Consider the following 14,386-nt stretch of genomic DNA (forward strand, 5'->3'; position numbering starts at 1 on the left):
CCTCACAGCTTTACTTCTGCCAGTATCTCGTCTCCTACCTTCCAAACTTTACAGAAACTCTCCTGCGAACCGTGGTAGATGGTAGAGCACTTGCCCGCGAAAGGCAAAGGTCCCGAGTTCGTGTCTCGGTCGGGCACACAGTTTTAATCAGCCAGGAAGTTTCATATCAGCGCACACTCCGCTGCAGAGTGAAAATCTCATTCCGGAAACATCCCCCAGGCTGTAGCTAAGCCATGTCTCGGCAATATCCTTTCTTTCAGGAGTGCTAGTTCTGCACGGTTCGTAGGAGAGCTTCTGTAAAGTTTGGAAGGTAGGAGACGAGATACTGGCAGAAGTAAAGCTGTGAGGACCGGGCGTGAGTCGTGCTTCGGTAGCTCAGATGGTAGAGCACTTGCCCGCGAAAGGCAAAGGTCCTGGGTTCGAGTCTCGGTCGGGCACACAGTTTTAATCTGCCAGGAAGTTTCATGATTTAAATTCTTCCGTATGGACGTCTATGATGTTTGCGTGTCAGGTGTCTTGTGTTATAATTGGCTAACATAAGGTAGCTGAGCAGACACCACGTTGATTTACGTATTGGCAGTTTTGATATTTATGTTTGCTTACTATGAAAATATGCCGTTTTCCTGGAGCACTGTATCCAAGACATCTGAGAAACGCATCTTGTTTGGTACAATTAGTTGTGCAGAAGTGTCGGTAAACGTGGCGTCGACGACTACATTTGTCACCGGAATGAAGGTTGCTGGAGATAGTGTACATCTACATTTATACTCCACAAGCCACCCAACGGTGTGTGGCGGAGGGCACTTTACGTGCCACTGTCATTACCTCCCTTTCCTGTTCCAGTCGCGTATGGTTCACGGGAAGAACGAGTGTCGGAAAGCCTCCGTGCGCTCTCGAATCTCTCTAAATTTACATTCGTGATCTCCTCGGGAGGTATAAGTAGGGGGAAGCAATATATTCGATACCTCATCCAGAAACGCACCCTCTCGAAACCTGGACAGCAAGCTACACCGCGATGCAGAGCGCCTCTCTTTCAGAGTCTGCCACTTGAGTTTGCTAAACATCTCCGTAACGCTCTTCTTTGGATCTTCTCCTCTGTCAACCCGACCTGGTACGGATCCCACACTGATGAGCAATACTCACGTACAGGTCGAACGAGTGTTTTGTAAGCCACCTCCTTTGTTGATGGACTACATTTTCTAAGGACTCTCCCAACCGGCACCCGCCTTAGCAACCATTAATTTTATATGATCATTCCACTTCAAATCGTTCCGAACGCATACTCCCAGATATTTTACAGAAGTAACTGCTACCAGTGTTTGTTCCGCTATCGTATAATCATACAATTAAGGATCCTTCTTTCTATATATTCGCAGTGCATTACATTTGTCTATGTTAAGGGTCAGTTGTCACTCCCTGAGTTAAGTGCCTATCCGCTGCAAATCTTCCTGTATTTCGCTACAATTTTCTAATGCTGCAACTTCTCTGTATACTACAGCATCATCTGCGAAAAGCCGCATGGAACTTCCGACACTATCTACTAGGTCATTTATATTTATATTGTGAAAAGCAATGGTCCCATAATATTCCCCTGTGGCATTCCAGAGGTTACTTTAACGTCTGTAGACGTCTCTCCATTGATAACAACATGCTGTGTTCTGTTTGCTAAAAACTATTCAATCCAGCCACACAGCTGGTCTGATATTCCGTAGGCTCGTACTTTGTTTATCAGGCGACAGTGCGGAACTGTATCGAACGCCTTCCGGAAGTCAAGGAAAATGGCATCTACCCGGGAGCTCAAAATGGTTCAAATGGCTCTGAGCACTATGGGGCTTAACATCTGTGGTCATCAGTCCCCTAGAACTTAGAACTACTTAAACCTAACTAACCTAAGGACAGCACAAACATCCATGCCCTAGGCAGGATTCGAACCTGCGACCGTAGCAGTCGCGCGATTCCGGACTGCGTGCCTAGAACCGCTAGACCACCGCGGCCAGCACCTGGGAGCCTGTATCTAATATTTTCTGGGTCTCATGAACAAATAAAGCGGGTTGGGTCTCACACGATCGCTGTTTCCGGTATCCATGTTGATTCCTACAGAGTAGATTCTGGGCTTCCAGAAATGACATGATACGCGAGCAAAAAACACGTTCTAAAATTCTACTACAGATCGATGTCAGAGACATAGGCCTATAGTTTTGCGCTCCAGGAAAATGGGATATTTTCATAGTAAGCAAACATAAATATCAAAACTGGCAATTCGTAAATCAACATGGCGTTTGCTCGGCTACCTTATGTTAGCCAATTGCAACACACGACGCCTGACGTGACGCAAACAACATAGACGCCCATACGGAAGAATTTAAATCATGTGGCACTAGTAGTATGACCGACGCCTTCTGATGGGAGACACGTTAGTTGCCTTCGCCTATTCGCAACCGCATTACCACCTTGCTAAGTAACGCAGATTACAGGCTACACGACAAAGTAAGCTGTTACCGCATACTTTATTCACAAAGTAATATTCAATAAATTTTCAGACAGACGTCCTCCGCGTTCTGTTTTACCGCCAGAAACACGTTTGCACGATGTAACACATCCGTGCTGATTTACATGTTTGCAAAACTGAAGTGCCGTATTTGCTGATTTGTGACTTATCGTTGCATAATACGAAAATATGCAGTTTTGTAAACTGGAACTACCTGTGCTCTTTTCCAATAATTTGGAAGCTTCCGTTCCTCTAGAGACTTGCTGTACACGGCTGTTAGAAGGGGGGCAAGTTCTTTCGCGTACTCTGTGTAGAATCGAACTGGTATCCCGTCAGGTCCAGTGGACTTCCCTCTGTTCAGTGATTTCAGTTGGTTTTCTTTTCCTTGTACACTTATTTCGATGTCAGCCATTGTTTTCGTTCGTGCGAGGATTTAGAGAAGGAACAGTATCTTCATTTGGCGTCACTTCTAAATCCGTAGTACTTTACACGAGAAATGAATTATACGCCGACCTCGGTCTTGAGAAAAAAAGTTAAAATCCAATGATAACATTCAGTAACTATCTCTTACCAAGATTAGTAAACTGCTGCCTTCAGATTTACGACATTCGTACACGAGAACGAGGAAAACGCGAAGTTTCCCGACATTCCTTAAAAGCAGTTATTTCACGTTATCGTTTACGCTAAGTTTTCCTGTCCGTCCCAATAGTTTTTCCAAGATTACGGTGGAATTTCACGTTGGGCTCGTCCTGGCGCAAGCGCGGTATACGGTCGTTCATGCTGCGTGTCGGCGGCTGCCCCTGACGTAGCGCCTCGACGCCGTATTGATCGCCGGCGCGGCTGTTTGGCCTCCCTCTCCTGCGCTGTGCTGAGCTGCTAACCCCTCCCCTGCAAGTTCCCCTCTCAGTATCCCTCAGAGGTCACTGCACTTTAAGTCGATTTCTGCACGGGGCAGTTTGCAACTCAGCGGACAGCACCTGTGTTTACAGACAAAACACTGCCGCTACGCAGTGAGATTCAGTTGCCCCTACCAATGGGTTTTATGCAACCCACAACGCCTTCAAAAACCACGCGCGAGATTTTCATATTCTTTCGCTCACTATGCGCAAACTGTTAGTCGTGCAGAAAAAATGAACAGCAAATTCTTGTAGGAAATTCAATGTACCAGGTGATCAAAAAGTCAGTATAAATTTGAAAACTTAATAAACCACGGAATAACGCAGATAGAGAGGTAAAAATTGACACTCATGCTTGTAATGACATGGAGTTTTATTAGAACAAACAAAAAACAAAGTTCACGAAATGTCCGACAGATGGCGCTGGACAGCAAATCGTCAGTGACTGCGCATGACAATCGTGTGTAAAAGAAACTGTAATGAGAGAGAGAATCAGATGCGCCAGCAGTCACAGCATGTTGACGTTACCTGAAAAGGGGCTTTTAGTGAAGCTGTATTATCAGAATGGGGAATGTGCTAGTTCAGCATTACGATCCTATCGCCATAGGAAGGGGATTCGAACGGGTAAAGGTCCGTTGACAAATGCAGCTGTGGCGAGAATGATTTCGAAGTTCGAAGCCACGGGTTGTTTAGACGATAGACGCCGTAGTGGCCGACCGAGCACAAGGCGTAATGCTGCTGAGACAGTTCAGGAAGAAATGGAGACTGTAGCGGGTTCGTCTATGCACGGGGAAGTCAGCGCTCGTGCAGTCGCACGTCGCACCGGCATTCCATACACTACTGTTTGGTTGGCATTTAGGCGTACCCTCTGATGCTATCCGTACAAAATCCATCGGCATCATGAACTGTTACCTGGCGATTTAGTGAAGCGGAGGGCATTTGCGGTGTGGGCGTTTCAAAAGATGGCGGAAGATGACGATTGATTGAGTAACGTGTTGTGGACCGATGAAGCTCATTAACGCTCCGAGGGTCTGTCAACGACCACAACTGCAGAATTTGGGTTACCGAAAATCCTAGAACTGTCGTGAAAACTCCATTGCACGACGAGAAAGTCACAGTATGGGTTGGATTTACCACATATACCGTTATCGGGGCTTTTTTCTTCGAGGGAATGCGTGATTCCGGTTTTGTAACTGCTACCGTGACGGGTGAGAGGTACTCCGATATGCCACAGAATCGCGTCATCCCCAGCCTGGCCGATAAACACCTGCTGGAACGTACGACGTTTATACAGGATGGCGCTCCACCCCATATTGCTAGACGCGTGAAAGATTTCTTGCGCGCGTCGTTTGGTGATAATCGTGTGCTCAGCCGCCACTTTCGTCATGCTTGGCCTCCCAGGTCCCCAGACCTCAGTCCGTGCGATTATTGGCTTTGGGGTTACCTGAAGTCGCAAGTGTATCGTGATCGACCGATATCTCTAGGGATGCTGAAAGACAACATCCGACGCCAATGCCTCACCATAACTCCGGACATGCTTTACAGTGCTGTTCACAACATTATTCCTCGACTACGGCTATTCTTGAGGAATGATGGTGGACATATTGCGCATTTCCTGTAAAGAACATCATCTTTGCTTTGTCTTACTTTTTTGTGCTAATTATTTTTAGTCTAATCAGATGAGGCGCCATCTGTCGGACATTTTTTGAACTTTTGTATTTTTTTGGTTCTAATAAAACCCCATGTCATTCCAAGCATGTGTGTCAATTTATACATCTCTATCTACATTATTCCGTGATTTATTCAGTTTTCAAATTTAGACTGACTTTTTGATCACCCGGTAGTTAAATTTTGTGCTGAGGTACGTTTTCGAAGGAGGCCACAGTTTTGGAGTTATTCAAGAAAAACGCGTTTGAAGGTAACTTTTGTATTTGAAGGTAACTTTTGTACATTTTTCTTGAATAATTCGGAAGGTACGGCCTCTAGTGAAAACGTATAGTACGAAATAGAACTGCATTAAATTTCCTACAAAAAGCTCCAGTTCATTTTTTCTGTAGGAGTAATAGTTTGTGCGTAGCCTAAAGAGTGAGAGAATGTGAAAACTTGCACATAGTATCTTAATGCATTGCAGCTTGCATAAAAACCATAGGTAGGGGCAGCAGAATCATTCTGTATTTTATGTACGGAAGAAGGGAAAGACTGGTAAAATCAGACCTTGGGGAACATCAGTTTAATTTCCACGCAAGTGAAGGAATATGCGAGTCAGTACTGACTATATGACTCATCTTCGAAGATAGACCGAAGACAAGCAAGCCTGCATTTATAGCATTCATAGAATTAGAGAAAGCTTTCGACAATGTTGGCTGAAATACACTCTCCGAAAATTAGAAGGTGGTAGGGACAAATTATACGGAGCGAAAGGTTTCCTGCATCTTCTACAGAAGCATACTGCAGTAAAGGAGTCGAAGACCGCTAAAGGGAAGCACTAGTTGGCAAGTGAGGCAGAGCTGTAGCCTATCCCTTATGTTATTTAAACTGTACATTGAGCAAGTATTGAAGGAAACCACCCAGATATTTCGAAAAGAAATTAAAGTTCAGAAGAAGAAATAAAAATCCTGTCAGAGATAATAAGGGACTTCGAAGAGCAGTTGAATGGAATCAGTGTCTCGAACACAGTTTATAAGACGAATATCAACAAAAATAAAACAAACGTAATGGGACGTAGTCCAATTAAATCAAAAGATGATGAGGTATTAAATTCATAACTGGGACACCGGAAATAGTATACGAATTTTGCTTTTTCGAGAGTAAAATAACCGACACTGGCAAAGTAGGGTAGCTATGAAATGAGGACTGGAAACAGAAAGAAAGGGAAATATTTTAAAATGTAACATGAATTTCAAGTTTCAGAAAGGCGGGCCCGATAATCTAGCGGTAAATCGCGTGCCTGGAAACCGAGAGGTAGCAGGATCGAATCCCGGCTCAACCAAGGAACTTTTCAGTCTTAGCTTTCACCATTCAGCGATAAGAACAGTCGTTAGAAACGAAACGTGCCTCGGAATTCGGATGGCACGTAAACTGTAGGTCCCCTTTCCCATTTGCATAACTATGGTAGATTAGGGGCGAAGTGATGTCCAACCGAAAGACTTGCATTCGGCCATTGAGCCGCACACAGCATTTATTACTTTCAGGAAGTCTTTTCAGAGGATGATTATCTGTAGTGTAGCGTTCTGGGGAAGCGAAACGTGGAAGGCAAACGGTTCTGACAACAAGAGATTAAAAGGTTTTGAACTGTGGTGCTGGAGAAGGATGCTAAAGATTAGATGCGTAGATTGGATGAGTGAGGAAGAGCCCTAAGCCGAACTGGCGGGAAAAGAAATTTGTGGCATAATTTGATTAAGGGGCTCCGGAACGCCCTATACTTGCAATGTTAAAATAACGCTTATAAATTACATCTTTCCTCACAAAGTATTTGAGGTAGGAAGTTGAACTTTTTACAGATTATTTATTGGAATATGGGCTACAACTTAACACAGGGATTTTACAAAATTTTAGTTCAGTTATTAAAGATGATTTTTTTTCAATTGTAATGGAAATTCACAACATTTTTTTGCAATTTTTTATTTATATATTCAAAAATATACAGTTTTTTGGAAAAAGGCTGTGTTAAATTATGCAGAAGGTACAGTGTAACATTTACTGAAAGTTTGAAACAAATATGTTTGGAAGATCCTTAGAAAACATGTAATTAGTATGAGAAAATAAAAGTTTTGCGAATCGAGCGACAAAGATTGGATTAACTTTTTAGTGCATTCCAGGTCCATAGGATGGATTATCTTCATCCTCTGGAAACTCCTCCTCCAGCTTCCTCTTGTTCCTCCTCCTGTTTACTCTTGCTTGTATTTCTAGACTCTTTACAGCCCTGTCTGCAGCCCGAGGCGTTCCTTGTCTAAAGCAAGCATCGCTCGTTGTTGTGTTCGTAGATTTTGCTACCATTTTCTTCAGTTGCAGTTACTGCAACACTGTTCCAAAAGGTGGTCATGTATGAATACTTATCACATTTCAGTTGTATTTCACTAGCAAGTCCTACGTGCTTTATTATGGAGAGTTCCAGACCAACTTCACTACAATGAATACATCTTACACAGTTTGAAAAAATTCCTTTGAGAACCGACATATCAAATATTTCATTCACATCCGATTCGCCAATAAAACATTCATAGTTTTCAGTCATTGAACCAAGCTTCTTCTGTGAAGTATTTTCTTTCCCACTTTGACTGCTATGGGCAGGTGTATTTGAGAGGTTAGGTTCACTCACTTGGTTATCGTCTTTATTGTTTACAGTAATAACACATACCATTGGCTTTCCAACATTTCTCCTTTTCTTAAAAGCCTTCAGAGGATATCTAATAACTTTACTTTTACTCATTATTATACTTCAACAAAACAGAGACTCAAGAAACAGAATTAATTACGAATATTTTCTAGATAACGACAGAGTAAATAAACATGAAACAATCGACAATCACACCAGCGCTATATATTGAACCATCACAGGTTAGCCACAACACATACTTTATCTCACATCACTAAAATGTACCTGATGAACACGGACGTTAATAATAACACCATTTGACAGCAGTTTAACAGCGCCACAGTATGTCACGCCCATGTAGAACACATTTCAAAAAAAATTTAAAAGTAGTTGTAGTCTTCGGAATTGAATAAATTATATATCTATTAAAAGGTAATAGTCTGCAGATTCAGAAAACGCAAAAAAGTAAAAATTGAACTTTTCATGATTTTGAGCCTTTCCGGAGCCCCTTAAAAGAAGAGACGGATTGATACGACTCACCCTGAGGCATCAGAGAATCGACAGTTTGGTGCTGAAGTGTGATGGGCGGACATTCTAGATGGAGATCAAAGCGGTCGTTGTCTCAGAAACGGTCCGGTATTTACGGGTAAGCTGAGACACGTGTTCGCTTGTTTTGCTCCTCTTCCAGAGCGATATTTTTGGGAAATCGGTTTATGACACTTGCCGTCTTCTCCTCTTTAGTGCTTTGAGGAGCATGATAGTGAACTCACGAGATACGTTTGTCTAGGTGACATATTTAAGTGATTAACATTGCAATATGACATGGTAACGTAGGCTCGAGATAAGCCACTGCAAATGTGAAACGCTGGTTCATTAATAATCAATGTAACCGCCAGAATCTTGACTGCAAGCATGCAAACGTGCGTTCGTTGTGTTAAACAGCTGCCGGAAGACAATTTGTGGGATGGAGTTCCATACCTGTAGCAATTGGTCGATCAATGCAGGGACGATTTGTGGTGTCACCGCCAGACACCACACTTGCTAGGTGGTAGCCTTTAAATCGGCCGCGGTCCGTTAGTATACGTCGGACCCGCGTGTCGCCACTGTCAGTGATTGCAGACTGAGCGCCGCCACACGGCAGGTCTAGAGAGACTTCCTAGCACTCGCCCCGGTTGTACAGCCGACTTTGCTAACGATGGTTCACTGACAAATTACGCTCTCATTTGCCGAGACGATAGTTAGCATATCCTTCAGCTACGTCATTTGCTACGACCTAGCAAGGCGCCATTATCATTTGCTATTTATCTTGTGATGCATGTACCGTCAGACCGATGTTCACCAATTGTGGATTAAAGTTAAGTATTCCAGCAGCTACGTACTTTATTTGCTAGACTCAAATCCTTTAACTGTTCCAGACCTCACGCCAGCCTGCGTGAGCTTAAACGCGTGCCTTTCGGCTTCACCTCCTAGTGGCTTGGCTGTCTTGCAAAGTCACAACACGATTAATGCTGTTTGTGGGTAACGATGGAGTTTTCGTCCGATAATGTCCCATATACGCTCGACTGGAGACAGATTTGGTGATCGAGCAGGCCAAGGCAACAGGTCGACACACTGAACGGCATGGTGGGTGACTGGAGCGGTATGTGAGCGAGCTCTTAGAATACTGTTCATGAATGGCAGCACAACAGATCGAATCATCAGATTCCACACTCCCGGTGTACGTCCAGTGTGTCTAGCACGAAGAGAGATTGGTTGCAAGCCCTCAACTGGCCTCCTAACCACCACATGACCATCACTAACATCGAGGCAGAACCAGCTTTCATCAGAAAACACAACAGACCTCGGCGCTGCACTCCAGTGAACTCTCGCATGACTCCACTGAAGTCGCAAATGGCGGTGATTTGGTGCCAGTGTAATGAACGCTACGGGCGTCTGGCTCGGAGCTGTCCTTAAAATAACTGATTTGTAACAAGTCGTTGTGGCCGTCAGGAGGTTTCTTGCGACCGTACGTTGAAACGCGTATGTATTTAGTACAGCGATGGCGAGGCATGACAGAATCTCTGACCAGAGAGTTATTTATCGTTGCTAGTCTGCGCTTGACCGCGCGAGAGTTCAGTTCAGTTGCATGTAGGGAGTCGGTAGTTGCAGTGGTGTGTGTGAGGAGTCGGCGGGCGTCGACATGGCCCTCTGGTCAAGATTCAGGACGAGGTATATTTTTTAAATAAGGTAATGAAGCAGCATTGCGCTCATCTGATAATGTAATGCATCTTAAGTGTAATTAATTTGTCCAAGAATCGCCCCAATAATAATTTTGTTTTCAAAGCAATTTTTTTAAGAAAACAATCATTTGAATTGAAAGAAAGTTTCCCATGCATTTCCTTAAAGAAAAGTTTCACTTAAATTCAAAGTTGCACAGGGCCTAAGATCGACATTTCGGTCTATTTGCGTTTGCATTGTCACTGAGATTTCATTATCATTGAATTGTCTTACATTTTTGTGGGCAGCTTACACTTGGTTCAGATTGCTATTTTTCGTTTATTGTCATTGTCGATAAATTATTTCATTGCTGGGACGTTACACTAGGTTCTATTCTCGTTAACATTTAAATATTGACTTTCGAAATTTTGCGGGGAGGTTACAACGTTCTCGCGACCGCCGCTGCCAGCAGTCATTTACAGTGACCACATTACTGCCATGTCATTCTGCAGTATCGCAGAAGGAACATCCAGTTTTTTGTAACCCTACTACTCGATCTCGTTCAGTCTTAATGGGGTGTTGATAATAGCGCCTTTGTCACCTTAAAGGCATTCTTGACTAACATCAACTCATCTTCGAAGATTAACTAACCGTTATAGCGTGTTTAAATTTAAAGTAAACACGATCTGCATCCTCTTAGTGGTGTTACTAGCACCACTCCTATGCGACTGGTGCGAATTTGAAATAGACAACATGTTTAATACGTAGAAACACGCCTAACATCGCAGCCCTCTCCAGTGTAGAAAACGGCACAATCCAGTTGTGGCCCGAGTTCCCCTGTATGAAACAAATATTTGGTCCTACAATAATGCATATGATAAATCCTCCACACTGCCCAAGACAGATTTTAAATAAATACAAAACCAAAGTTTGTTATGAGACTCCATATTTAACTAGTAAGGTACTCTTCCTATGTTCAGAATAAAAAACATTAAAATTAATTAATAACTACACGGAGTAATGTCACAAAACGTGAAATAATATCTTATACTATATTGTAAGACAGAACAGGAACGAATAGATAACCTCAAAGACTCGTAAATTTGAATATCCATGTAAAAATCTAAACTGCTAATGAAATGTATGTACTTAGTCTCCTAATTTCTTTTACTTAAATGACCTTTTTCTAATTCTTGTGTGTACAGAGGAGTCCATTACTTTACGAAAACATAATATTTCGTGCTGTTTCATTTGTTGCGTAACTTATACATCTGTATCTCCATCTACGAGCTGCGAATCACTGAAAATTGCGTAGCAGAGCCTACTTTTTATTGGGCCGTTCATTAAAGTCTGCTCCTGTCGCATACTCGGATGAAATGCGGGAAGAGTCACGGTTTCTATATCTCTGTGCGAGCCCTTATTTGTATAATATAATCTGCACGGTCTCTTCGATAAATACACAAGGGGCTCAAGTACATTCGTGGTTTCCGCCATAGAAATGGGTCTTGGAGTTTTCCAAACACATTACTGAGAGATACGCCGTGTTGCTTCTTCTACTGAACAAGTACTCGTAACTTTCTAGGTACGCCCTTTAGAGGCCACGTTTACTGGAATTTTTGCTTCGAACGATCGTTTCTGTCATATCCCTGACTGTTAACCATTCCTCTCGGGACACCCTGTATGTATCTCAGAACGATTTCCAAAACGATTTTTGATTATTTTTCTTGCTTTGACTGATAGGTGCTACTGTTTGTTTCCTTCCTACACTTCAATTTTTGTTCATTATTTTCCTTTCTTTATCTCCAGGCGCCAACAGCATCTTATAATGGAGCACTGCCTCCGCCGCCTCATTCTAGTTACGCCCTTCTATACACTATCGCTGGATTCTTTCTTTTGGTGGATGATGATTATTTTCCCAGATCATCTTGAAGAACAACAAATCACAACGTGATGCAGTTCTCAACAATACAGGCATCCCTGCAGCTTCCCGTGCAGTTGCTTAGCATCAGTTAGAGATGAGTCGAATGGCGAGCAACATGAAATGTATCCGTCCCCATTCAGCTAAATCTTAAGACAACCGTGAAATGCACTAAGAGCAAACGGAGGAAGGACAGCTGTAAGAAGCTAGTTCATCAAGAGCGTTCTGCCAAACCGTAGTGCCCAAAACAAAGCGTCCAGTCGACTGCACTTCTCTGCGGACCTGTGACAAAAATTCTCACAGGCACGTATACCTGATGAATACGGAGATATTCGACTTAGTAGCTGTACTCGGGGTAATCTGATTCGGCTTATCAGTTACCTAGAACGTTTATCTCGGTTTGTTCGAGGCTGTTTGCCTTGGAGAAACATGAGTTTTACTAATAATGCAATTAAAGGAAAATCGTAATATTACAAACTGCTCATTCTTCTACGATGTTTCCGTGACAAGCACTCTGTATATTCGCTTGTATGGATAATGTTGACAAGTCATCTGCATCGATATTCATGCATATATCACAAAAAATATAACGTTTTTTACCAGAATCACTAAAAAATTATAGAAGGATTTTACGTATAAAGCTGCATTTTGACATTAAAGTACTTTGCCTAAAAAATGAAAGGCGTTCCTTTAACCAAATAAAATGAAATATGAGACTCCTTTTTCGTATCTGGCAACGGCCTTGCCGCAGTGGATACACCGGTTCCCGTAAGAACACCGAAGTTAAGCGCTGTCGGGCGTGGCCGGCGCTCGGATGGGTGACCGTCCGGGCCACCATGCGCTGTTGCCATTTGTCGGGGTGCACTCAGCCTCGTGATGCCGATTGAGGAGCTACTCGACCCAATAGTAGCGGCTCCGGTCACAGAAAACCATCATAACGACCGGGAGAGCGGTGTGCTGACCACACACCCCTCCTATCCGCATCCTCAGCTGAGGATGACTCGGCGGTCGGATGGTCCCGATGGGCCACTTGTGGCCTGAAGACGGAGTGCTCTGTCTCTCTCTCTCTCTGTTTCGTATCATGTATAATTCAGTTCATCCTCTTTCTACCAGGACAGCTATATCCTCAATCCCTGTACAGCGGGCCCACGTGTTCTTGGCTTCTCGTCTCCCTAGAACTGAACCTGTAGAGGTCGCTGGAATTCAAGCTGTTGACATGCTCATTCTCCACGCTGCGGACATTGGTGATCAAACGATGCTGTGCACAGTAGACCTGACAGTGTAGTCGACATTGCTTGATGCTGTTCTTCATATCGCTGGTAAATAATTTACAGCGGTAAACATCATTTGCGCGTGATCTCTTGCGCCATTGTGTACCCCTGATCCGACATATCAACTAGTCCTGTCGACGACGACAAGTTCATTAGGCACCCCACACACGAGTGATGTATCACTGGCAGTCTCGCGAGCAATATCGCCTACAATCTGTCACACATGAGTGATTTACCAAGCGACTACACAATTCTGTTACTGAACATTATCTGCTACGTTCATCAAAGTTGTGTGTGTCAAGTAGTGTCTGGGGAAAAAATACAGGAGCTCCAGTGTATTACATTTCGTTTAGAGTGTTTTTCCTTGAGAACTGTAACCTATCACATATGAAGAGATGATAATTAATTGAAACCCTCAGTTGCCGACAGGTGTTGTTGATATACCTCGATGGGGACAGCTGAAGATGTGTGCCCCGACCGGAACTCGAACCCGGGATTTCCTCCTTACATGGCATACGCTCTATCCATCTGAGCCACCGAGGACACAGATGAATAGCGCGATTGCAGGGACTTTTCCCTTGCACGCTTCCCGTGAGACCCAAATTCTCAACTGTCCACAATCTACATACATAATGTTCCTAATACATATTTGCCCATCCACTCATTACTTGCGCCAACTAAGGTGACAATTCCAATAAGAGTAGGGCAACCTGTCCGCATCCGCACAGACGAAGGTCAATGGTCGGGTAGCCATTTAACTATATGTGCACATACACTATATATACACATTGTCAGCTGTCTCCATCGAGGTGTATCAACAACACCTTTCGACAGCTCAGGGTTTCAGTTAATTATCATTTATTCTAGAAAAGCTGCAGGCTCATCAATTATATCTGTTCTTTCGAGAACAGTTACTATCTTCACTTATGAAGAAATCAGCCTTAAAGTATTTGCTGTTCAAATTAAAAAAAAGAGGTACACTGCGCGATAGGACAATGGCCGTGTAGCCATTTAACTATATATAGTTAAATGGCTACCCGGCCATTGACCTTCGTCTGTACGAATGAGCACAGGTTGCCCGAACTCTTCTGGGAATCGTCACCTTAGTTGACGTGAGTAATGAGTGGATGGGCAAATACCTGTTAGGAACATTACGTATGTAGATTGTGGGCAGTTGGGAATGTGAGTCTCACGGGAAGCGTGCAAGGGTAAGTCCCTATTCATCTCTGTCCTCGGTGGCTCAGATGGAGGGGCCCCAGGTCCGATTCCCGGCCGGGTTAGGGATTTTCTCTGCCCGGGGAC

The 14,386-nt window shown here is 43.5% G+C and overlaps 1 pseudogene; it reads left to right on the forward strand.

The window, feature by feature from the left end:
* The first annotated feature begins 12,545 nt into the window (after positions 1-12,545).
* LOC124597562 lies at positions 12,546-12,663 on the forward strand (annotated as a pseudogene).
* The last annotated feature ends 1,723 nt before the right edge of the window (positions 12,664-14,386 follow it).

Source organism: Schistocerca americana, chromosome 2 (assembly GCF_021461395.2).
Source record: "Schistocerca americana isolate TAMUIC-IGC-003095 chromosome 2, iqSchAmer2.1, whole genome shotgun sequence".
Lineage (NCBI taxonomy): Eukaryota > Metazoa > Arthropoda > Insecta > Orthoptera > Acrididae > Schistocerca > Schistocerca americana.